At 38.6% G+C, this 26,825-nt stretch overlaps 2 pseudogenes across 1 annotated transcript; both read right to left on the bottom strand.

Moving 5' to 3' along the window:
* Positions 1 to 8,881: 8,881 nt before the first annotated feature.
* Positions 8,882 to 11,598, bottom strand: LOC149157149 (pentatricopeptide repeat-containing protein At5g16860 pseudogene; annotated as a pseudogene).
* A 2,330-nt stretch (positions 11,599 to 13,928) lies between these two features.
* On the bottom strand, positions 13,929 to 15,501 carry LOC149157148 ((R)-mandelonitrile lyase-like pseudogene; annotated as a pseudogene). The gene is made up of 3 exons (XR_016263392.1): positions 15,175 to 15,501; positions 14,120 to 14,996; positions 13,929 to 13,993 (listed from the first exon to the last, which is right to left on the bottom strand). The product of XR_016263392.1 is annotated as a (R)-mandelonitrile lyase-like pseudogene (transcript).
* Positions 15,502 to 26,825: the final 11,324 nt, after the last annotated feature.

The raw sequence follows: 26,825 nt of genomic DNA, 5'->3' as shown, positions 1-26,825 counted from the left end.
TATTGTAGAAGTGTACCCCAACTTTATTGACCCCAAAAGACCTTGTAAGAGAGCATGCCAAACTAGTTGTACTGCCCTTTGTTGCCCGTTAACATGGATAATGAGTGGGACCCACCTTCCCTTAAATCAAGGTGAGCCATGAATGCCAGAGAATCCTGTAGATTGAAAAGAAGGAACTCGACTATTACCTTATTTTATACTTTAAAATTAAAATCTTGCAGGGTATGAGTCGCATGTCAAAGAAGAGAACCCATGTTAATTAGGGAAGTCAGTCAGGTAATCGGCCTGGCCATTTCGTTATCCTTCATTCCTTCCACAGGGAGCTAGCTACTCAATAAGGCATGTTGGCTGAATTAAAAAAACAGAGAGAATAAGGGTTTAGAGAGCAAATGATTGCAATTGTACACCATGAACACTGCAAAGTACCTGTGCTGTCAAAGAAAACTATTATTTTTGTAATTTCCACATGTAAGCAGCTCGGTGCATAGAGTGTATATCCGCCATTGAAATGTTGTCTAGTTTGACCAATGCCAGTTAAAAGGCTCCACAATTAGGGAAGGAATCATATGTAAAGCTTCTTGTCAATGTAGAAATGCGTAGCTCCTACAAATGTCTTGAGGTTAGATGAGTTGGGATTGGCTCAACAATCCTACCGAAATCAGCTTCAAATACAAGCATGGTATGAGATCAAGAAACAAAATTTCTGCATGCATACACATGCAAAAGAATATCTGGGATACTAGATCAGAAAGCTATTTCAAGACTTTAAAATTTTTAACAATTATTAGATCAGAACCAAATGTATTTTAGTACTTTATTCTTAACTGAGTTCTATATGATCAAATTTTAAACGTGTAATCCATTAAAAATGGTATGCCAACGATTAAATGCTGTATTGCATTCAAACGTAATTCCTGTATAGTTAAAAACAGTTATAATGACAAATGAAGTTGTCCGCAGGTTTGACTTGTTCTTCTGCGTTGAAATTGTGCATGAATAAGCAAATAATCAGCTAGCACTTGAGACTCCTTGCATCCCAATAGAATAAAAAACAGAGCAATTTCCAATGAAAGTGTCCAGCTAAATATATACAGAGCTCCAATTTTCCAAATGATCCTTGAATGCTGAGTTACAATAAAGGACTAAATTAACAGACTTGTTGGAATTAGTGTCTGGTTTTGCAAATGGCCAATAGGGAAAAGCAAAGCCCAATCTAGCCAGTCAGAACTTAGCTCACAAATATATAAAGATGCATCCCACGACAGGTGCATCACAAAGGCCCAAGTTCATATGCACGTACAGAAGAGAATTAGCAAGCATCATTTATGATGCCGACATCAAAATATTATTCATGACAGAAGAAATTAGCAATTCTAATTGCTGAAGTAAAAGAATGCCACGTGTGCATTTCTAAAACCGTAAACATCATATGAAGTTAGTGGCCTGAGAAGGGAGGACATCAGTGTTAAAATTGGCAACTAGGGCCAAACTCCATGTGGGTCATCTTATTCATGGCTGATAATATTTTTATTAGACTCCTCTCGTCCAGAGGTGTAGGATTGATCTAAAGATCATCCGATTCCGATAAGTATTTATGGAAATATGAATTTATTTAGATTATGGAATTATCAAGCCGACCTACAACTCATGTAGGCTCAAAGCCCAACAATCGCATCTATTCAAACATCAATAGTTGTGTATAAATATAGGAGGACTTTTCCTCATTTGCACTCACTCATTTCATCACATCTCTCTCTCTCTCTCTCCTGCGCAGAAAAGAGGCTCTTCTCTACTGCGCAGAAAAAAGACTCTCTCTCACACATGTGGAAGGAAGGATGCAGTTTTGGAGCAGCAACTGCAGAACCAAAGTTTGACCAGCGTTGACCATCAGATCTCCTCCTCTGAACTGCGTTGTAGCTCCATCTGGACCTCCTCTGAAGGCCGCATTTTTTGGTGGTGGAATCAAGCCGATCCGATGGTCGGTTTGCGAAATATCAATTGCCCTAGTTTTGATGATGAAGCCGCTAACGCTGATGCTGCTGATCTAGGGTTTGCTACTGCTGATATAAATAAGATTTATTGTACTATTTCTCTCTGCTAAATTATTGAAGATAAAAGAAGATTTGATCAAAGGGTTTCCCCACACATTGTGGGGTTTGTCCCTAGCTAGTCGCCACATCTTGTGTCTTTTGTTTTGGCTTGTTTTCTGTTGATCGTTTAATGTTCTATCTGCACTTTACTTATGCACATGTGATTGCTAATCTATGAATAATAATAAGAAAGAAAAGTAAATTGTTCTAAGCATAGAACATACCATAACTTAACATGGTATTAGAGCTGAGGTGAACACAAAGCCCGAGCAAGAACAAGAACAATCACCGAAGAGAAGATTGGCAAGGCTATCCTAAAAGAACTATGGGGTCCTCATCACTCTTTCCTACCGAGGACAAGCTCTGTGAGAAAGCTGACTATCACGGATGGAAGATGTCTATCGATCTAACCCTAGAAGATCAAGGAGTGTTGGACCATGTGAGAGGCAATATTGTTGAGCCTCCATCAAATGCATCCGCTGCTGCCAGGAACAAATGGAAAACCGGAGAAGTCAAAGCAAAGAAGATCATCCGGGACTCGATTGACAAGCACTTGGTGGCCTACATCTCTGACCTGAACACCTCCAAGGAAATCTACGATAGACTGGTGAGTTTATTTAAAGTTAATGATGCAAATCAAGTTTTGTTTTTTAGAAATAAGCTGAAGGAAATTAAGAAGGGTAAAGATGAGAGTATGCAAGCATACTTCTTAAGGATCACTGAAATCAGGAACGATCTCCTATCTATTGGGGAGACTATTACTGATAGGGAAATGGCACTCACGACTCTTGGAGGATTACCATCCGAATGGTACGTGTTCAGGACTACTCTTCTGAACAATAATGTTATTCCTGGTTTCAAGGAATTAATAGCTAGATACATTTAAGAAGAAACAAGGGTAGAAGAGCAAGAAATGCCCATGCCTAAAGGTCCTCCTGCTGCCTTTTCTTCTCATGCAAAGAAAAGAAATAATTCCGGGACTAAATCAAAAAGAAAGGCTGGACTTAAGGGTGGAAGAAAAGGACGATGTTACATTTGCGATAAAGCAGGTCACTATGCAAAGGAGTGCCCTGATAGAAAGGACTCACACCGGGACGATGATTCAAATCCCTCTCATGGCAATCAAAGGAATGGAAAATTCAATAACAAAGGTAAAAGGAATGTTGGAAATCAACGAAGAGGACAACCATTCAAGAAAGCTAGAAATTCCAGGTATGAATCAACATTGTTGAAAATAAGCAGGATGAATATTATCTACCAGCTTCTCTATCTGTCTCTGCTCCTTCGGACTCAATGGGAATTTGGCTCATTGATAGTGGTGCGTCAAGGCACTTCACTGGTTACAAAGAAGTTCTCCATAATCTGATAGAGAAAGAAAACTTCACTGGTTACAAAGAAGTTCTCCATAATCTGATAGAGAAATAAACTAACTTGGAAATTATCCTTGGAGATAATATGAAATATTCCGTGAAAGGTGTAGGCAATGTCTCTCTCAAATTGAATCAAAGTAATACGATCCACTTATAGGATGTATTATATGTACCTGACCTCAAAAAGAATCTAGTGTCCATCTCGGCAATGTAAGACAAAGGCTACAAGGTGACCTTTAGCAATGGCAAGGTACGTGCATGGAAAAATAATGTTAAAGATGCCTTTACTCTTGGGTTTCGTGTTGATTCATTATATCAGGTTGATGGAAGTCCGCTAGGTGTCATGTCTTATGACACATCTCTTCAGTGCGAACTTTGGCATCAAAGGTTTTCCCACCTTCATTATAAAGCTCTACCCAATGTAAGACAAATGGTGACAGGGATGCCCGAATTCCGAGTAGAGAAAGAAGGTGTATGTCCAGGATGTGCCGAAGGAAAGCTCAAAAGGGGACCATTCCCCTCAAGCCAAAGCAAGACCTCTGATATATTACAGTTGGTTCACTCAGGCATATCTGAGGCTGGCATTAAGAGGGAGACTACTACACCACATACTCCTAAGTAGAATGGTGTGGCAGAAAGGAAGAACCGTACAATTGTGGAAGCTGTCCGTGCCATGCTCCATGATCAAAGACTTCCGAAGTTTCTATGGGTAGATGATGTAACAATGCCTGATGTGGAGGAACCCATGGATCCTATTTATCCACCTGAGCCTTCCTCTTCTAGGAAGAGGCCTTCATGGCTTAGGGGGCTACTTGATGATGCTGAAGGACATGCTGCACCCCGAGGAACCTTCTGTGAAAGTAAGAAACCTAACATGTATCAGGGATACCTGACCATCATAAGCACGATCATACAAAATGAACCTTCATCATTCTCAAATGTTGTCAAGCATCAAGTATGGAAGGATGCTATGACCAAAGATAATGAGTCTATTATGAAGAATGATGTCTGGGAAGTAGTTCCCAGACCCCAGGACAAGACAGTTGTCACTTCTAAATGGCTTTACAAGATAAAGCATGCAGCAGATGGAAGTACAGAAAAGTATAAGGCACGTTTTGTTGCTCGTGGTTTCTCCCAGAAGGAAGGTATAGACAATGATGAGATATTTGCACCTGTTGACAAATATACGACCATCCGCTCGATCATAGCCCTTGCGGATTCACAAGGATGGAACCTACATCAGATGGATGTCAAGACTGCGTTCTTGCATGGTTCGATCAAAGAAGAGGTCTACATGGAGCAACCCAAAGGATTTGAGATTTATGAACGAAAATCTCATGTATGCAGGTTGAAGAAAGCTCTCCATGGGCTGAAGCAAGCACCTCGAGCATGGTATGAGAGGATCGATAGCTACTTGATGAAGCTGGGATTCACTAGGAGTGAAGCCAATCCTAACCTTTATTTTAAGGTTGAAAATGACAAACCTCTCATACTGATGCTGTATGTGGATGACCTCTTTCTAACAGGTGCAGACCCTCTCATTCACAAATGTAAGAGGGAGTTGGCTTCTAAATTTGAAATGAAGGACCTAGGACTTGAAGTGTGGCAGAAGCCAAGGGAAATTTTCCTATCTCAAGGAAAATATGTGGTGAAGATTCTGGAAAGATTTGGTATGGTAGACTGCAAGCCTGTAACTACCCTAATGAAGCTTGAATTCAAGAAGTTAAGCGGTAGTGTTGTTGGACCTGTTTTACGAAATGCCACCGAGTATCAGCAACTCGTCGGAGCATTCATGTTCTTAGTGAACTCTCGTCTAGATATATGCTTCGCAGTCAACACGTTGAGTCAACATATGTTGAACCTCACCACATACATTGGATTGGTGCCAAGAATCTGTTGAGAATCGAGATATCTTCGTGGCACAATCTCTTATGGGTTAAGATACACTGTTGGAGATGTGAGACTACTTGGATACACTGATGTTGATTGGGCAGGCAATGTGGAGGACCGTAAGAGCACTTCTGGGTGTTGTTTCTCCTTGGGATCTGCTTTGATATCCTGGATGAGCAGGAAGCAGAAGTCGGTGGCTTTAAGCACCACCGAAGCAGAGTATATTGCTGCTAGCATGGCCTCCTGTGAGGCAGTCTGGTTGCGAAAGCTCTTCAGTGAGCTGTTTGGATTTACATTGGATACCACCGTGATCCTATGTGACAACCAGAGTGGGATTTGTCTGTCAGAGAATCCCGTATTTCATGATCACTCCAAGCATATCGATATCAGGTACCACTATATTCGAGATATGGTGCAGCGGGGAGCTATCAGGCTCCAACATATCGATACAGATGAACAGGTCGTCGACATTCTAACAAAGCCCCTAGGGAAAGTCAAATTTCTGACTTTCCGAGAACAACTTGGTGTTGTTTAAAGACCCTCCGATGAGGGTCCTGTATGATGCATTGAGATCTGGGACCTCCGGGGGGGGTGCAAGGTACTTCTTGGAGCGACATATGACCATAAGGTGATTCACTATCCCCTGGTGGTGTACATGTACACCCTGTGGCGACTATGTAGCAGGATGATTAGTTCTCCTGTGAGGTCTAGATGATGTGTTCTCCATGACGACTATGTAGCAGGATGATTGGTTCTCCTGTGAGGTCTGGATGATGTGTTCTCCATGACGATTTTGTAGTAGGATGATTAGTTCTCCTGTGAGGCCTGGATGATGTGTTCTCCATGGCGATTGTGTAGCAAGATGATTAGTTCTCCTGTGAGGACGGGATTGATTAAGTTCTCCTGTCAAGGCATCCTACCCATGCAGTCAGGGACTCATGGGAAGTACCTCTCATCTGATCAATGAGCAGGGAAACGAAGTTAGGGACCATAGTAGTACTGATGGACGCATCGATGTATCTACCGTACTCCCTATGCTAAGATGACCTTCATTGATCTGGGATCAATGATACTGGTCTGGGACCAGTGGTAGGAGTTGTACCCACTATGACGCTGACTTCGGGTCGGTTGAGACTGGTCTGGGACCAATGGTACATACTCTGAGACTGACCTCGGGTCAGTGCAGGATTGGTCTGGGACTAGTGAGAGTGGTACATACTATGACGCTGACTTCGAGTCGGTTGAGACTGGTCTGGGACCAGTGGTACACTCTCTGAGATTGCGATACTGGTCTGGGACCAGTGGTAGGAGTGGTACCTACTATGACACTGACTTCGAGTCGGTTGAGACTGGTCTAGGACCAGTGGTACGCACTCTGAGACTGACTTTGAGTCAGTGGAGGATGATACTGGTCTGGGACCAGTGGTAGGAGTTGTACTCACTATGACGCTGACTTCGGGTTGGTTGAGACTGGTCTGGGACCAATGGTACATACTCTGAGACTGACTTTGAGTCAGTATGATACATCCTCAATCATTTCTTCTTCTTCATAATTCAGACAAAAGCAGAGCAGAACAGAACAAAGCAGAGCAGAGCAGAATAGAGCAGAGCAGTACAGATTAGTACAGGGCAAAACAAGACAAAGCAGAACAAGCAGAATAGAGCAAAGCAGGACAAGGGTCAGGCTATACAGGGCAATGCATTTGATGGATGAATAGTAGCGACTGACAGACAGATTGCAGATGGAGTTCTCCCTAGTTGAGAGGGAGTGTTAAAATTGGCAACTAGGGCCAAACTCCATGTGGGTCATCTTATTCATGGCTGATAATATTTTTATTAGACTCCTCTCGTCCAGAGGTGTAGGATTGATCTAAAGATCATCCGATTCCGATAAGTATTTATGGAGATATGAATTTATTTTGATTATGGAATTATTATCAAGCCGACCTACAACTCATGTAGGCTCAGAAGCCCAACAATCACATCTATTCAAACATCAACAGTTGTGTATAAATACAGGAGGACTTTTCCTCATTTGCGCTCACTCATCTCATCACATCTCTCTCTCTCTCTTGTGCAGAAAAGAGGCTCTTCTCTACTGCGCAGAAAAGAGACTCTCTCTCGCACATGTGGAAGGAAGGATGCAATTTTGGAGCAGCAACTGCAAAACCAAAGTTTGACCAGTGTTTACCATCAGATCTCCTCCTCTAAACTGCGCTGTAGGTCCATCTGGACCTCCTCTGAAGGCCGCATTTTTTGGTGGTGGAATCAAGCCGATCCGACGATCGGTTTGCGAGATATCAACTGTCCTAGTTTTGATGATGAAGCCGCTAATGCTGATGCTGCTAATATAGGGTTTGCTACTGCTGATATAAATAAGATTTATTGTACTATTTCTCTCTGCTGAATTATTGAAGATAAAATAATATTTGATCAAAGGGTTTCCCCACACATTGTGGGGTTTGTCCCTGGCTAGCCACCACATCTTGTGTCTCTTGTCTTGGCTTGTTTTCTGTTGATCGTTTAATGTTCTATCTGTGCTTTACTTATGCACATGTGATTGCTAATCTATGAATAATAATAAAAAAGAAAAGTAAATTGTTCTAAGCATAGAACATACCATAACTTAACAATCAGGATGCACAAATCAATCAATGGAGAACAAATCAGCAGCAGATGGTTGATAATATAATGACAAAGATGGATGATGAAGCATAACGTTTAATTATCTTGGTATGGGAGTCAGTCTAGGTTGAAGAAAGGGACTGTTTTCCTAATTCCTAAGGTATCATTCTTGATGTAGACCCAACGAGAAGTTTGATCAACTCATTCATCAGCTTGAACAGATACAAAATTGGGCCACAATGGAGAAGTTCACATGAAAGCACTATGAGGAGTGTGTCGTTGCCCCTTTTAGATGTTTGAACGGATCAATTTGAAGTCAGTCAAATCCTACAATTCCAAGCTCAGATGTGTGTGGCTTGCCATCAGAGATAAATGCAGTAACATTTCAGGTTAAGATTTAAAGGTTGGACACATGACAAGTGAAACTATCAGCCTTTATGTAACTCATGACTGGTAAGATCCAGAGGTGTTCATGACAAATGCTTGTCTTCTGGTGTGGTCCACAAAACAGTTATTATCTTTCCTCTTCACGCTCCATTCCATTTTGACATCACCTTGATGCAGTGTAAAATTCTATATTTGCAGAGATTATTTGCTGAATTGACTCAGTTAATTAAGGCAAGATTCCCAGGTGCTGATGATGAATAATTCTCAATCTTGTGACATGTTCTGCAAAAATATTATAATCTTTTCTTCTTTGTTGTTTTACCCTTTCATTCTCTTTTTTACGAGTTGTGTATGGTACATATATCAGTTCTTTAAAGTGCTTCTTTAATCATAACCATAGCCTCCAGATAATGCAGCAAACATGTAGCTGTAACTGGAACTCTTTTCAGCTAACATTAGCAGGTAAACTCTATGCAAGCAAACCCTATCAATGGAAGTGGATGACAACTCACAATAATCTTTTACCCAACAACCTCTAGGGACCCCGATAATCTCCTAAACATGCAAAGGCAACTGGTCATCTGGATGAGTGTTCTCACAAATTTATTCTTACAGCCTCGAGCTATGCTGTTGTTAAGATCTGAGGCAGCATCTAACTGTCACTAGAAAGAATGGTATTACTATTCCTTTAGACCATCTCAATAACTTGAAGAATACGAATGTTGAGAACATTCCCTGTCTCTATCTGCCTGGCTTAACTGCCCATTGTTCTGCAAATTTCATTCGTTTATGAATATGGTGTGTGTTCTACAGAGAATGGAACAACACTGTTCTTGGCCTCAATCCAGCTGAACCCTGGTTTCTTCTTTAACCCTCTATCATCCATTAACTTTCTCACCTTAATTGCATCACCCCACCTGCCAGCTGTTGCATAGATGTTTGACAGAAGCACATAGTTACCAGCATTTCCAGGCTGTAGCTCAAGAAGGCATTCTGCCACTTGTTCGGCAAGCTGTGTATTACCATGGATTTTACATGCACTGAGCAAGGTACCCCATACAATGGCATTAGGTTCAAAAGGCATGTTATTAATAATCTTCTCTGCCTCATACAGTTGGCCAGCACGGCCAAGAAGGTCAACGATGCAGGCATAATGCTTCATTGAGGGTGCAATGTGGTACTTCTCTTTCATAACATTAAAATATTGCAAACCTTCCTTCACCAGGCCAGCATGGCTGCAAGCCGATAGTACACAAATGAAAGTGATGTCATTTGGCTTCGTGTCTTCCTCAAGCATTTGGTTGAAGAGTGTTAAAGCCTTCTCAGCCTGCCCATACATGCCGTATCCAGCAATCATTGCAGTCCATGAGACAGCTGTCCTTTGATGCATGTTGTCAAACACCTTACCCGAATCCTCTAAGTTTCCACATTTTGTATACATGTCTATAAGAGTATTACCCACGAAGGCATCACATTCGATTCCACTCTTAACTACATAGCCATGGATCTCTTTACCCTGCTGCAGTGTTGTTAACTGAGCACATGCCGACAAGATACTCACAACACTAATGGAAGTGGGTTTCACGCCTGCCAGTTGCATTTGTTGAAAGGATTTCAACGCTTCATTGCAATGACCATTTTGCATATATCCTCCAATCAATGCATTCCATGTAATAACATTAGGCTTTACGCCTCCAACTTCCATCTGAAGAAAGAGTTTTCTTGCCTGACAAGGTTGCCTATTCAGCACATAACCTGAAATCATAGCAGTCCATGTGACCACAGACTTTTTAGACATGTCATCAAACACACAACGCGCATCCTGCAGACATCGACATTTCGCATACATGTCTATCAGAGCATTTCCCACACAAATATCTGATTTAAACTCACTTCTATTTACCAAATCATGAATCCTCTTGCCCTCTTGCAATGCAGACACAGCAGCACATGCAGAAAGAACGCTTGCAATTGTGATGGAATTTGGCTTCAACCCACTCAGCTGCATTTGTTGAAATAGTTCTAGTGTCTGGTCACCATACCCATTTTGCGCGTAAGCTGTAATCATAGTATTCCATGTTATGACATCAATTTTTAAGCAAGTATATTGCATTTTCCTAAAAAGCTCCATACATTCATCTAATCTTCCATTCTGAGCATATCCAGCTATCAGAGCATTCCATGAAACCACATCTCTTTGCAACAGTTTTTCAAACACTTTCTGGGCACTCTCAATACTTCCACATTTTGCATACATATCTATAAGCGCATTCCCCACAATTATACCCAAGTCCAATCCCCTTCTAATTATGTACCCATGAATCTCCTTTCCCTGTTGCAGATCTGATAACTGTGCACAGGCCGGGAGGACACTGGCAACAGTAACATAGTTGGGTTTCACATCTGCCCATTGCATCTCATAAAACATCCTCAAGGCCTCATTGGCAAACCCACCCTGGGTGTAGCCTGAAACCATTGCAGTCCACGAGACTAGATGTCGTTCGCGCATTTTTTCAAACACATGGCGTGCATCCTCCATGCTTCCACATTTCATAAACATGTTTATAAGTGCATTCTTTAAAATAACATCCATCTCGCAACCATTTGAATTTATCTCATCATAGATCAATTTTCCCTGTGATAAGGATTTCAATCTGGCGCACGCATTCAGAACAGATGAATAAGTATAATTATCAGGCTTAATAATACTAACCTTCTGCATTTGATGATAAATTTCGAGCGCTTCCCTGCTTTCTCCATGCTTGACGTATCCTCCTATCATCACATTCCATGGAAACACGTCTTCTTTTGTCATCTTGTCAAAGGTTAGCCGGGCGTCGGGCAAACTGCCGCATCTAACGTACAAGTTAAGAAGCTTAGTTTCAACAGATGGGATTTGGTGAATTCCAATGAGAAGCATGTGGGCATGGACTTGCTTAGCTTCTGCGAGTATTTTGACTTTGGTACATTGTTGTAACAAGAGAGAGGAACGGGGATGACAGTGGAATCCAAATACACGCAAGCCCATGACATGTTAACTTCATTAGAGCAGGGTACCATCTTCAGTGTGAATCCTAGAGCTCAATCAAATCCCATCCCACCAGAGATATGGCAGTGTGGTCATAGTCTATTTATGTATAATCAAATGGCAGCATGGTCATTGTGAGAGCTAAATCCTATTCCATCCGACCAGGGATTTGACACTGTGGTTATAGTTTATTATACTGGCCAGGGCAGATTTAAAATTTATTATACTGCCCAGGGCAGATATATTTTAAATGGTCGACAGTCCCATTTTTATTAACGGTTGTTTAAACTAGCAATTGTCCCAAAAGGTACAAAAAGAGGCCGATAGGATTATTAAATTAGAATTGTTGAATTTTTCTAGAAGAGTTAATTGATTTAAAGGTACAATATATGTAGTTGTTGTTTACACATGTATCTATGGACTTTTCTATATATATTTTTATGAATCTTATCGAAATGTGTTTTTGGTATAACCATCACTTTGGATTGTTGGCTAACCTGCTTTCCAATTTCCGATGTATCTCTGCTCGTGTGTTCCCTTTCAAACTGTGTGCTACCACAGGTTTTCATGGACAACACATTAGTCATAATGCCAACACCACTAGTGGGTGCCACATGGAAAGATGACATCACCATGAAGATAACATGCTGTTATCCAGATGTGGCGGAGGAAGGGTGATGTGGTAGAGGTTGATGGTCGATAATGATGAGTTGGAAGCTAAGCTAGATAAGTGACATGGCAAGATGTTTTGGTCGTAGATTGCTTAGCTATGACTTAAGTGGCCTTAATCTAGGATTAGCTCTAATCACTAGCAACGTGACCCTAGGTGAAAGTAAAGCTCCATGGTTGAGATGGGCCAGGGACATGGGATTGGGAGGATGTGGCATAGAGTGACACATGGTAGCATAACGACATGATGCGTGGCTAAATAATTGATGTGGCACCTCGAAAGGGCTTGGATGCATATGACAAAATTTGGGACCCCTCCCCTTCATTAATCATTGAGTAGGTAGGGGGGGCCTAAGATGGTTTTGGGTCGTTGATCAAATCTAACTCAAATTGGAGTGTTGATGCAACATTAGGTGGTTTCACTGTCTAGATATTAAGGTCCACATGGCTCACATGTGGGTGCTACATGGTGGTTCTTTGCTAACATGGTGCTATTTCGTAGGTCAAACTTCAAATGGGAATAACTTTTGATTCAAGTGTCAAATTTAGATGATATTTATATCGCTAGAAAGATAGTGCTGAGCTAATTACAATGGGAATATCAGAAGTTAATTCTACAAGCTTCGAAGAAAGAGTATTTTTGTAACGCCATTATCATAATGAACCATAGAGGTTAGGGTAATTTTAAAGTAATACCTCCCATAACTTGAGAAAGTCTAAGGGGGTGGGATGGAGCATTACACATGTGCACCATATAGGGATGAATCATTCATACAAATTTTCTATAAACAAATCTCATAGGAAATTCAATAAGAGCTAAAGTAAGTTGAGGCAAAGGTTGTCCAAGAAAGAGCTTAGAAATCCTTATTGAAGTAGTTGTTTGGGTTCTAGATAATAACTATACTCAAGGTCACCATAATCAATGCCTTCACACCATTGTTTTGTACCAGCATATGAAAACCTATTGGTCAAGATTCTCTTAAAAAGGATCAACGCAAAAGATGAAAAGTTTCTAATGTTGGACGAAATGCAGATGCAACGGAAAGATTTGGAAAGTTGTTTGAAGCACATTGAGGCTAGTATAGCCCCAAGAACCGATTTGGGAACAACTAGTCAATTTGTTGTTACTCCCATCGAGGTGGAACCCATATCCTCTTCTTAATTTTGTAAATGACTACAGAGCCACAAAGTCCTTTGTTTTCTAGTTCTTGTAGACCTCTCAGGACTAGACGATGTTCTTATTAAAAATTACAAACAATAAATTTAAATTTAAAAAATTGATATAATTTAAATTATTCAGCTATATATTTTTCTATAAAAGCATTTAAGAATTTCATAATTACCATGCTTTCTTTCAAATTTCTCCCGGGATATGCCAAATAAGGCAAACAAATTCTGCATTTCTTCCATACCACATGACCATCACCACATTTATCCGAATTTCACGATGGATGCCACATTTATCTCTGTTGCTTATGCTGCGTTCGAATGGCAGACAAAATGCAGTGCATCGTACTGTGACACGACGTCCCTGCGTGACAGCCTACACTTATTTTAACGGACACGCTGCCCACACAGCATGTTACCAGTACCACCCTCTCAACACCGTAGTCCAGATTTTTTTGCCATTTTCCTGGTATTTTTTGGTCAATTTTGTCAGAACTTTAGCAAGGATATTTTTAATTTTAAATTTTATAGGGAAAATAATGGAACTTTTTCTAGATTTTCATAAAATTTCACAGAAATTTTTTTGAGAAATCTGGTTTAACTCTGTTGAGTTTCAAGATTTTGGATGTCTCATAAATTTTTGATGGTGCTGAATCCATTTCCAACTTTTCAAAAATCTTAAACAAAACAACAACATTAATATCACATAAAGCACTGCAAATCTCTTTCTTCAACATCTTTCTTGAAGAATCTTCGTCCCCATATATCTGCATGCACACATATGAATACACATATCATCAATCAATATGTAACATTAAAAATATTATGGTTACCCTTTAATCGTTTATTTATTAATTAATTAAAAATATTATATATGCAATAGTGTTACCTACCAAGCATCATAGTGGTGGCCTGTGGGTTGGTTCCAGGGCCGTCTTTGAATGTTGAGCCATCAACAATCCTGAGACTCTCAACTCCATACACCTGATAGTTCTGGTTAACCACAGCCCCTACGTGACATCCTCCATGGAAATGCCACATTGTGTTCACTGTATCACGGTAGAACTGAGCCATGGCTGCAACGTCCCGCGTGTTCTGTGGCAACTCTGTCCCGAGGAAGCGAAATCCATTAGCGGTCACGCCATGAGAGGACTTACTTCTGGTTGTATATGCAAATTTCCTCAGAGACTCTGTATTCAGTACTTTCGCGATCATCATCGCTCCTTGCACGCATCTTTGTAGGTCCACAGGATGTGAATAATAGTTGTATCGAACATAGGGGTTGTCTCGAGGATCCGTGTAACCACAGATCTCCCCTCGGCAATGGAAACGCCAGCTTCTCAAATATGTTTCCGGCATATATATACTTGGGCTGTGAAGATGCGCTTCCATTTACACTGGGAGCCGGCTGGACGAAACTGCTGGACTCGATGTAAGTATGCGATCCTTTAAGAATACCCACTACCTGTATGCTCGAGAATTCCAGGGGTTTAGGGGATTGCAAGGTTATGGTTGCACGGGGGCTGTCTTGAATCCCCTGGCCCACTGAAGGCAAATTTACGACTAGAGGAATATTGAATTGTTTGAGATGTCGAGATGGGCCAATTCCGCTTAACATCAGCACCTGGGGGCTGCCTATGGACCCTGAAGACACGATTACCTCGTTGAAACGTGATGATCCTTTCAGAAAAACTTGATAAAACCGACCATGGGCGTCCATGAATTCTACTCCGCTGGCCTTCGGCTTCCTAGCGGAGCGACCCTTCTTTCCTGCAAGTTTTCATATTGAAGGTACTGAATCTATATTTACATCTATATTTACAGATCTTGACATAAATCTACAAGTCCAATCTTGACCATTAAAATTAGATAAATAATATTAGCAGCGAATTTTGTGAAACGGCAGCCATGGCCTATGTAATTTGAATGCAGGTGAAGAATAAATTACCATGAGATGCAGGGGAATTGAACAGAATTCTGCTGACGGTAGCATTGAGAAGCACAACAATATTGTTGGGATTGGCAGACTTGAGAAGATCTGCTGCTGTGTGTCTTATGCCTTTATTGTCGAAGGTGGAGGCACTGATCTTCGTTCCCTCCACATGATCCAACGTATATCCATTATCCGGAAAAACTCCTGCTTCCAGAAGCCCATTTCTGAAAGCCATTGACCAGTTGGAGAGATGGTCTGGTCGGAAGGCATTCTGCTTCTCCACCCATTCATACGACTGATCTACACACCGCCATTGTTTCTTCAGCTCGTGCCTCATTTAATCCCTGCGCGTGGCTCATATGGAAATTTTATCGTGGACAGCTGGAGTGATATAAAAAGGGGAAAAGCTAGTAAAAATATCTCCGACAGAGAAAAATGGGAAAAAACAGTAAAAATATTTTGCCAAGTCATAAAAGCAACTCAACTGATATTTGGAAAAAGCAGTGACATTTCAAATCAACGATTGAAAGTGTCTTACCTGATCCAACGGAAGAGATTAAAAGTGTTGATGATTGTTGATGCATAGGAAGGCCTATCGGCCTAAAAATTTTATCGTGGACAGCTGGAGTGATATAAAAAGGGGAAAAGCTAGTAAAAATATCTCCGACAGAGAAAAATGGGAAAAAACAGTAAAAATATTTTGCCAAGTCATAAAAGCAACTCAACTGATATTTGGAAAAAGCAGTGACATTTCAAATCAACGATTGAAAGTGTCTTACCTGATCCAACGGAAGAGATTAAAAGTGTTGACGATTGTTGATGCATAGGAAGGCCTATCGGCCTAATTACGTCAAATTACTCTAGTTTTGTAATATATATATATATATATATATATATATATATATATTAATTAAATGGAATATTTAATAGTTATAAAAATATATATTTATTTTTAAAAATTTTCATTTTTATTTTTTAATTGGCTAAAAAATTTGACATGATTATTTTTATGGGGTTTAAATTATTGAAATATATATATATATATATAGATATATTTTAAAAATAAAAAAAAAAAACAAAATTATTGAAAATGTGAACTATCTTGTTTTGATGATGAACCACACTTGTTGGTTCGAAACTCATCGGCCAACAATTTCTTGCTTAACCTGCTTATGTGTTATATTATACGGATAATTTGTTTAAGAGTGATATGTTTTTGTTGTATTCAATTGATGTAACAAAGAAAGAGACATGTATGCATAGAACCGTGCAAAACATGCAGCCCATGCTATCGACGTCAAGTTTTCCATAGAACAAAGGGTTTTAGCTATCATTTGCTTGTGACTAAGAGAGTCACCATCAGTGAGGGACCCACTGTTATTGTGGGGGTCGGTATCAAATCAATCAAATTTAGTAAGCAGAGCTAGGCCTTGTAGGAGAGAGTGGAATAATTTGCTTTGAAAGTGTACAATGATTAATGTTTTAAGAAAAAGTTTAATTTAATCTATTTTACATATAAAAAAAAATGAATGGTCTATACAATGCCAATTGCCATTGATTACTAACACAACAACTACTTTGAAAATAGTATTCAATCCACATTGCTATAAAGTTATATGATTATTAGACTCAGAAGTGGGTGAGTAAATGACATTGGTTCAAACATCTCCAATATCAAGTTATAACATTCCAAATTTCCATGTATATTTTTAATTTTTAAGGTCATAATATTTTTAATTTCCATATGCAATCAAATTATGTGATCTCAAATATGAATAATAATTATTTTCAAATGTTGTAAAGCAACTCAAGTCCTCGAGGTGTGTCGTATCATAGATTTTGTTGCAAACAAGTCATTACTGCAATCAAATTATGTGATCTCAAATATGAATAATAACTATTTTCAAATGTTGCAAAGCATCATATCATAGACTTTGTTGCAAACAAGTTATTACTAACTTTTGTAACTCATAAACTATGTGCTCTCATTCATATATATTTCCCACATAATTAAAAAACACAAGTAACCAAATAGAGTTATATTATATAAAAATGATGAGGTTGATTAGAGTTTTGAGTTCAAACACCATTATTATTTTATATAGCAAATGAAATCACTTTAGTTGTTTGCTTTTGAACAAAATAATTATTCACATAACATTTCCGACATTTCCGCTCAAGAGCACTCCTCTCATTTTTATGATATTAACAATGATGTTTAATTTATGAAAAGATATATTAATTTATAATTAAAGATATTAGCTACAAATAATCCACTGCTCTAGTTGTAACAGATAATCCACTATGTCAACTTAAATCCATGGTTCTTACGCATCCTTTATTCATGTGCCTATTAAAAGAATTGCAACGGAATCAACACAACCATTTGGGAATTTAATTAAATCAAACCAAATCACCTTAAGTCTTTCTTTTTTTAGGCCCAAAATCACCATCAAAAGCTTGTATTTGAGATTTGATCCATAAATAATAAAAAACTAACTACTTTTTGCATAAGAGGCAGGTTCTAAGCAACAACGCTGCATGTTACACTTGTTTATATAGACGTTTGAAGTATATTCAAGATGGCAGTGTTGTTTACACTTATTCGAAGTAAGTTTCACTGTTGTCATAATTATCTAAATAGTAATAGTTAAAATCGGTTTTTAGGTAAGATGGATTTAGGATGGTTTCATGTTGCTTGTTCAGATAAAATTTGTTGTTGGATTTGATAATTTTCAATATGCTAAATATGTTTAAGATTAATCTGGTCATTTTAATTTTAAATTTGTTTTGTTATCTCAATTTGTTGAGATGATAGACATTGTTAATAACTTGAATGATGAAACAATTTTTTTTGAATGTAAAATGACAATGTAATAGTATTGACTGATAGAAAATAATAAGAATGTAGTCAATTAGAAATGATCTTCATTGTGATCAATTTCAAACTATTTTCTTCTACTGCTTTTATTGTCACAACTGTTAGTTTTGTCATCTTTCCATATCGATCATATGAGAAGGGCAGTTGACTTTGGAGATCATTCAACTCTTTAACTCTAGCTATTGTAGTAAATGTCATAAATTGTCTCTCTTTCTCTCCAATATTAATAATAAAAGTCAATCATTGTGACTTATGAATGCTAGACCTCAAGTAAGTTTCAATGGTAGTTTTCTATTACCTTGTTTGAATGCAAAGTGACTAACAATGTTGAATGATAGAAAATGAGAATAATAAAAATGTAATCAATTACAAATAGTTTATAGTTACAATAAGCAAACATTTCAGGTAAGTGAACGTTTTATTTAAAATGAAAATTTAAGCATTCTATTTATGGCTGAATTATTGTAACACAGAAATCAATGTATGTCATCAATAATTTTTTTGTGCTTACATTGAAATCAATGTACATTATTAATCTAATTACTTTAAAATTAATGTGCATCATATATCTAATTAAATCAAATAAAAAATCAAAATCTATACTGAAACCAATGTATCTATTTCAGTGAAAAACCAAAATATTTATGGTTTTCTAAATCCAACTTCTTTTTCCTTTTGTAAAATTTTTACTTCCTCTTCCTCTATGGTTAATAATGTTCAATATTATATAATACTATATAATACATGGATTTGTCTTTGTGTGTCTCTTTCTTCTTCCATCTCTCTCCCCCCTCTCCACCCATCTCTCTCTCTCTCTCTCTCTCTCTCTCTCTCTCTCTCTCTCTCTCTCTCTCTCTCTCTCTTCCTCTCTCCCTCATCTCTCTCTCTCCCCCCTCCATCTTTGTGTTTATCTCTCTCCCCCTCCCTCTCTCCCCCATCTCTGTCTCTCTCCCCACTCCCTCCCTCCCTCTCTATGTCTATCTCTTCTTCCCTCTCTCTCCCCCCACCCTCTCTCTCTCTCCACTCCTTCCCTCCCTCCCTTTGTTTGTCTCTTCTTCCCTCTCTCCCCATGCCATCTATATCTATATGTTATGTAACTAGATCACAAAAAAAGAAGAATATATAGATCGACGACTTGAAAATTAGCCTCTTCGAGGGGGCAACCTCCTTTACATCACATAAATGAACAATTCTTGGATGATACAAATGACAAGACCTTTTTATATATAGAAGAATCTAAGGGGTCACATTATAATAAGAGCCTATATAACAATAATAATTTAAGGGCACAACAATAACAATAGTGGGCTTCTATGGGGCAGAACAATAAAAATATGGGGGCTACATTAACAATAACAATAAGTGGGAAACACTAACAATAAAAATAAGGGGGCTACACTAGCATTATAGGGACCTAACATGCCCCTCTCCTTCAAAAAAAGTGTTGTCCTCAACACTTGAGTAGTTCTGGATGCTTATGTATGAAATTCTCATCCTCCATGTGTAATTTTCAGTAGGTAAGTTCTTCCACTTAATGGGATACTCTGAAATTGATCGATTTTGTAGATGTTGGGTTCTTGTTTCCATGACTGCTTCAAGCTCCAATATTATTTTTCCTTCTTCGCCAAGTTATGGCAGTATTGTTTAGACTAAGAGCTTGTCATTGATAACCTTATTTAAGCATGAAACATGGAAAACTGAGTGTACTCGAGAAGATTCAGGTAACTCCAATTTCTATTCCATAGTACCAATCTTTTGCAACGCCTTGTAAGGACCATAGTACTTGGGTGATAATTTATTATCCTTCTTAGCTTGCTTGAGGTACATTTGTTTGTATGGTTGTAGCTGTAAAAATACCCAGTCGCCTACATTAAAACTTCTTTCACTACGATGTTGTTTTTCTTGTTGTTTCATATGATTCTACGCCAGAGTGAGGTTACCCTTTAAGAGTTGGAGAACTTATTGTCGATGCTCAATGTGATCTTCCACTGCTTGAACCTTAGAATTTTCTCCTAAAGATGATGTGATGGATGGTGGATAATATCCATAAAGTGCCATAAATGGGGTCATTTTTGCTATATTATGGAAGGAAGTGTTATACCACCACTCAGCCAGAGGTAACCACTTGACCCATTGTGCTTGTTTATCAAATACAAAGCAACAAAGATATCCTTCCAAACATTTGTTCACTATATCAGTTTTCCCATCAGATTGAGGATGATATGATGAGTTATGAGTTAATTGAGTACTAAGACAAGAAAATAATTTCGTCCAAAAATTTCAAGTGAAAATGGGATCTTTGTCACTTACAATAATCTTTGGGTTTCCATATAACTTTTGAATTGTTTCCATAAATGCAATAGCAATTGTACTAGCTTTAAAAAGATGAGATAATGAACAAAAGTGTGCATACTTGGCAAGTCTATAAAATACCACCATGATGACACTCTTTCCTTCGGACCTGGGTAAACCTATGATAAAATCCATTGAGACCTCCTCTCAACGCTGACTTGGAATGGCTAAAGGTTGTAACAAACTCGAGGTCTTCATTATCTCAAGTTTATTTTGTTTAAGTTGAGAATTCTTACATATATATAAGCGATCTTTGTACCACAATGAATCATTTTTCTAGATAAATGTATTAGATGTACTACGGTCTTGCTGCAACTTTTGAATGAGAGTCCACACCTCTTTGTCATTCTTCCATATGTTATGGAAGTATTATACCACCATAATGTTATGTAAGGAGATCTGATACCAAATGTTATGCAACCAAATCACAAAATAGAAGAAAATATAGATCAATGACTTGAAAATTAGCCTCTTCGAGGGGACAACCTCCTTTAAATCACATAAATGAACAATTCTTGGATGATACAAATGACAAGACCTCCTTTCTGTATATATGAGTTTAAGGGGTCACAATATAATCAAAGCCTACATAATAATAATAATGTAAGAGCACAACAATAACAATAATGGGCTTCTATGGGGCACAATAATAAGAATAAGGGGGCTACACCAACAATAACAATAAGAGGGCTACACCAGTATTATAGGAACCTAACACTATATCTCTCTCCATATCTCCTTCTTTTTCTCTCTATGTCAACCCCCAAAACACATACACTCTCTCTCGTCATATCCATCTATTGCTTCCTCCCTTCTTCTCTCTGTCTCCCTCTTTTTCCCTCTCTCCGCTCTCCATCTATATCTCTATCTCCCTTCATCTCTCCTTCTTTTTCTCTCTATCTCACCTCCAAAACATACACACTCTTTCTCCATCTCTCTCTCTCTCTCTCTCCCCCTCTTCCTCTCCCTCTCTCTCTTCCCCTCCTCCCCCCGCCCCCCCTTTCTCTATCTCTCTCTCTATTTCTTCTTCCCTCCCTCTCTTTCCCCCTTCAACTCCATCGCTCTCTCCCTCCCTCCCTCTCTCTTGACCATATAACTTTGTCATTGTCTCCCTCCCTCTCTCCCCCTCTATCCCCCCTCCATCTTTGTGTGTGTGTGTCTCTCTCTCCCTTCCATATTTGTGTGTATCTCTCTCTCTCCCCCTTCTCTCCCCCCCTCTCTCTCCTCTCCTTCTCCCTCTCTTCCCTCCTTCTCTCCTCTCTCTCCACCTCTATCTTTTTATGTCTTTATTCTTCCCTCCCTCTCTTCCCTCCTCCAACTCCATCTCTCTCTCTCCCTCCCTCTCTCATTCTCTCTCTCCCCCCTCCTTTCTCTCTTTTCCTTCCTCTCTCCCCCTCTCTCTCCCACCTCCCTCTCTCTCTCTCTATCCCCATCACTCTCTCTCTCTCTCTCTCTCTCTCAGTTTCTCTCTCTCTTCCTTCCTATCTCTCCCTCTCTCTCTCTCCCCCCCGCCTCTCCCCTCGTCTCTTTTTCCCTCTCTCTTCCCCCTCCATCCATATGATTGAGAATTGTTACTTTGTGTGATTCTCATATAATAATAGCTATAATGGAGATGATTATTATTATTATTATATGTTAGATAATAATAATTAATATTATTGATTATTATACCAATGATAATATATATAAAAAGAAATATGTTAAAGAAACAATAATATGTTAACTTTACATTATAGACAGACCAATTTCTTTTGATAAATTTGGTAGCTTTGTGCCTTAAATTTTATATTACATTTCACATTTTGCATTTTACATTTTACATTCATATATGTTTTAATTTGAATATTAATTAAAATATATGATGTTGACAAAAAAAAAATCTATATATATATATTCCCCACATTTAGAAAATGTTGAAATACTTACATTATGCCCCAACCTCTCCCCCATATTGGGCTATAGTTCACCTCTCAACGACGCAACAATAAAGAATATCCATCAGTCAAAGATAATCTAGATTTTAATGTATAAGGTTAGTTTCTCTCTCTCTCACACACACACACGCACACACACACACACACACACACACACACACACACACATATATTGATAATGATTTTTGTTTTGAATTTAAAAATACTATAATAATAATAAGTTTATTGTGTTTTTTCCATAAATTAAAACTACTGAGTTGGATCGTAGGAGAGTTTTTCATTTTAAGTAGTATGGTTTACATATTTCTTAAAAGAAAGATGAATGTCATAATTCAATGAGGAATTTAAGTCCTCCTCTATCAAAAGAAAGCATGTTTGACTGGTATTTCTTTTATTGAATGTTTGCATATTAATCTTCTCTAATTAAAAATCTCAATCTTATGGTTACGAATCAAAGGTGATGGTATATTCTCTCTCTCCTCCTTTCTCCCCCCTCCATATATTTCTCTCCCCGACTGATCTGAATTGGAGCAGATTAGTAATGTTGTGCTAATTCCCCATTCAGAAATAAACCCAAGATGCTTATCATTTGCCTTTTCAAGTGCTTAAGGATTCAAAAATTTTGCATAATTAACAGATTCCCATGAGAGTTTCTTATGTACATGTTATAAAAAATAACATAAAAACATATGTTGAACAACAACAATATAACAACAAATAATATCAAAATATAACACACAACAATCACATGATAAAGGAGTTCGCCCCTCCTGGGCTACGTCTCCTTGGTCCAGCTTCCAATGGCTCAGGCCTCTCTATTATGCTCAAATTACATCAAAAGTGTGTTTACAATGTCCAGATGCCTCTGAAACTTGTCTCAATGACTTCAGAATACTCAAAATTGGCTATCTAGCCTATTTTTGCATCAAATTTGGATAAGAATTGAAGAAGTTATGACTTCTCCCATTTTCTCCACTAATTGTTCCAAAAATTGCTCTAAAACCGACAGAAAACTACATTTTTGCTCCAGAATTCGCTAAGGAGGCGAAAATTTCACCGCACTGTGAGCCATATCTTGTCAACCATATCACAATCGCAATCGGCTAAGCAGCGAGCTCTTAACACTGCAAAATGATGCGATGTGGGGTTACGGACCCGACGGGATATTAAATCAAAACTTATAAAACTCCCGCGTCTGGAATCCTCCCGCTCATTGCAATCGGCGAGTTTGGGCGGGCGCAAGGTCTTGTTTACCCGGAGGAACACCGTGATTGCGATTTCGCTGACCCACTGGTGTATTAAGCTGCAGCATAAAAATTATCACATCCAGGTCTATCGCATTCGGGACTTAACTTGCGTTGGGACCGATTCTTGTTACTGTTGCAATTGCGATATGTGATCGCATCACATCGCTAACCTTGCCGGGGGCCGATTTGTAACGTTGAAACACTTACCGTTGTGATATGCGATTTGTGAGGGCCAATTGTGGGCTGCCACTTGGCGCCTCCTTATTCACTGAAGACTTGCCACATCATCCCAATCCTGCCATGTAGGCAAGTCAAACCTGAACTTTGACTTGCTCTAACTTCTGCACACGAACTCGGTTTTGAGTATCATTCACACCGTTGGATTCAGAATGACAAGCTCTTCAATCTGAAGTTGAGTTTCAAAAGATTTTGACACTTAGATTTTTTAGCATAATTCTGAGCATCTGATCACTCCTCCCCACTGGAAGCCTTTTGGACCCCAAAAGGATCACTTTCAGGGTACTGTTCCCTCACCCTCCCCACTTCAATCCATTTGGCCTTTGATGGATGTGTACCTTTGAGACCCACCCAAGATAATCAATATTTCCTCTTTTGGTTTTCCTTATCCTTTTGTCAAGTATAGTGTCTTGCTGAAGCAATTTGGTTTGAGATTGCAGATATTGAAGAGGTTGATGATTGGTGTGAATAATGGTTTCTTTTCCCATCAAATAATGCTTCCATTTCTTCACACTTTGTACCAATGCGTAAAGATCTTTATCATACGTAGGATAATTAATAACAACACCATTAAAAATTTCAGAATGAAATGAAATGGGCTTACCATGTTGTAAAAGAACTGCACCCATGGCATAGTCACTTGAATTTGTTTGTATTTCAAATGGTTGTTTCAAATTCGGCAATGCTAAAACAGGGGCTGAACTGATATTTTATTTCAAAGCATCGAATGCTTTTTGTTGTTTGCCTCCCCACTGGAAGACAACCTTCACGCTGGTCAACACATGTAGTGGAGCTGCTATGGAGGAGAAATTGGCAATAAACTTCCTCCAGTACTGCGCTGCTCCTAAAAAACTCCTTACTTCTATGACTGATTTTGGTATTGGCCAATTAACAATGACCGAAACTTTAGAGGGATCAATATTCCACTCACCTCCTCCAACTATGTGGCCCAAATACACTAAAGAATTTTTCCCAAATTCACATTTAGACATATTTAGAAATAACTATTATTTTCTCAAGGTATCCAAAACTTTCCTAACATGCTTGACATGCTCTTCTCGTGATTTGCTGAATATCAAAATATCATCTAAATAGACAATTACAAATTCATCAAGAAATTATCTTAAAACATCATTCATAACTTTCATGAATGTAGTTAGAGCATTGCAAAGACCGAAAGGCATAACTAGCCACTCAAACAATCCCTGTTTGGTTTTAAAAGCAATATTCCAAATGTCCTCCTCAACTATTCTTACTTGATGATATCCACTTCTCAAGTCTAATTTAGTAAAATACTTTGCATTTTTCAACTGATCTATCAAATCATCTATTCTGGGCAATGGTTATCAATTCTTTATTGTGATCTTATTTAAAGCTCAATAATATACACACGTGTTTGGTTCCATCTTTCTTGGGTACCAATACAATTGGTGAACCACATGGCGAAGTAGAAGGACGAATTACTCCTTTATCTAACAATTCCTAGATTTGTTTTTTAATTTCTAAACTTTCCATAATTGACATTCGATACATACCAATGGTTGGGAGTGGACAGTCCCGTTGTAGCTGAATTTCATGTTGAATTCTTCTTTTTGGTGGCAATCCCTTTGGTTCTTGAAACATGTCCCCATATTAATTGACCACATCAACCAATTCAAGTTTCACCTTCACATCACAGCCTGCAAAGGATTCCTGCTCTGTGTTATTCTCCTGCTTGATCATGAGGAGCACAAGACTCTTGCTGGAATTAACTAGTCGTTTCATTTCACTTGCGCTTGCCAAAGACATATTAAGTTTCCTGCGATGGGCTCTCATAATGTGCTCCACTCTATTTTTGAACAAATGGTATTTGTTCTCAAATCTGTGGAAAAAATCCTTCTTGTCATAAAAATACGGACTTCCCAACACAATTCCTGAGATATCCAATGGCACAACGTCTAATTCAACTTCATTAATGAAATTAGTGGTGATTGCAAACTTGAAAATACATTTCCGTGTGACCTGTAAATTAAAATCCTTGGTTATCCATCCCAACGGATATGGTTTGTGATGGGGCATGGTTTCCAAATTCATTTTCTTAACCAAATCCACAGAAATTAAGTTGGCCTGCGATCCACTGTCAAACAACATATCGATTTTCATATGTTTGGAAATGACTCGCATATGGAATAGCTCTATTCAGTTTTCCTCATTTGAAACACTATGAGTATTATTTTTTGCACTGGTACTTGCTACAATTGCCTCTTTACTGACCTATTTGCTTGTTTTTTCTACGGATTTTCCTTTGATGACTGTGGCTGCAATTTTTGTTTCATCTCCTGACTCTGAACCCAAGTCTTGTTGTGCACAAACATTGGTCTTCTGTTTCCCTTTATTGTTGAATTTCTTCGGTCGTAATTCTGGATGAAGCTTCCAGCAATGCGCTTCATCATGTCCTTCCTTGGAACAATTCTTGCACACGGGTTTCTCCCCTTCTTTCTTAACATAAGCATTTTTCTTCTGCTTTCCTTTAAACTTCTTCCATTTTTCAACACTCTGAAATGACTTCTTCTTACCTTCTTCTTGTATATTTTTCCCTCTTTCTTCGAGGTGTGTAACTTGAACACAAAACTCATCAAGATTTGTGGGAATGAACATAAGAATAGTATGTCGAAGATAGATATGCACCCCGCCTATGTATTTCAACAAGGTATCTTGTAACTGTAAGTATACTCCTAGCATAAGAGCTCTTTTCCTAAACTCTTGAGTATACTCTTGCACATTTTGACCTTTCAACTGTCTGAAATTTTGCCAATTCATAATGGCTTTTTGCATATGAGCTAAAGGGTAGAACTATCTTTTTATAGTAGCAATGAAATCAGACCAAGAAATAGATATCTTACCATGTTTCTTGATCTCGTCTTGAGTCCTTGTTTCCCATCGTATAAGTGTTTCACCCTCCATTCTCAATGAAGCCAACTGAATCTTGATATCATCCACTTGAAGGTTTTGGATTCTACAATACACCTCCAACTG

The sequence above is a fragment of the Pinus tabuliformis genome, chromosome 9, assembly GCF_031772625.1.
Source record: "Pinus tabuliformis cultivar Carrire ecotype Pingquan chromosome 9, CPIR1, whole genome shotgun sequence".
Taxonomy (NCBI): Eukaryota; Viridiplantae; Streptophyta; class Pinopsida; order Pinales; family Pinaceae; genus Pinus; species Pinus tabuliformis.
This window is presented reverse-complemented; position numbering and strand designations above follow the sequence as displayed.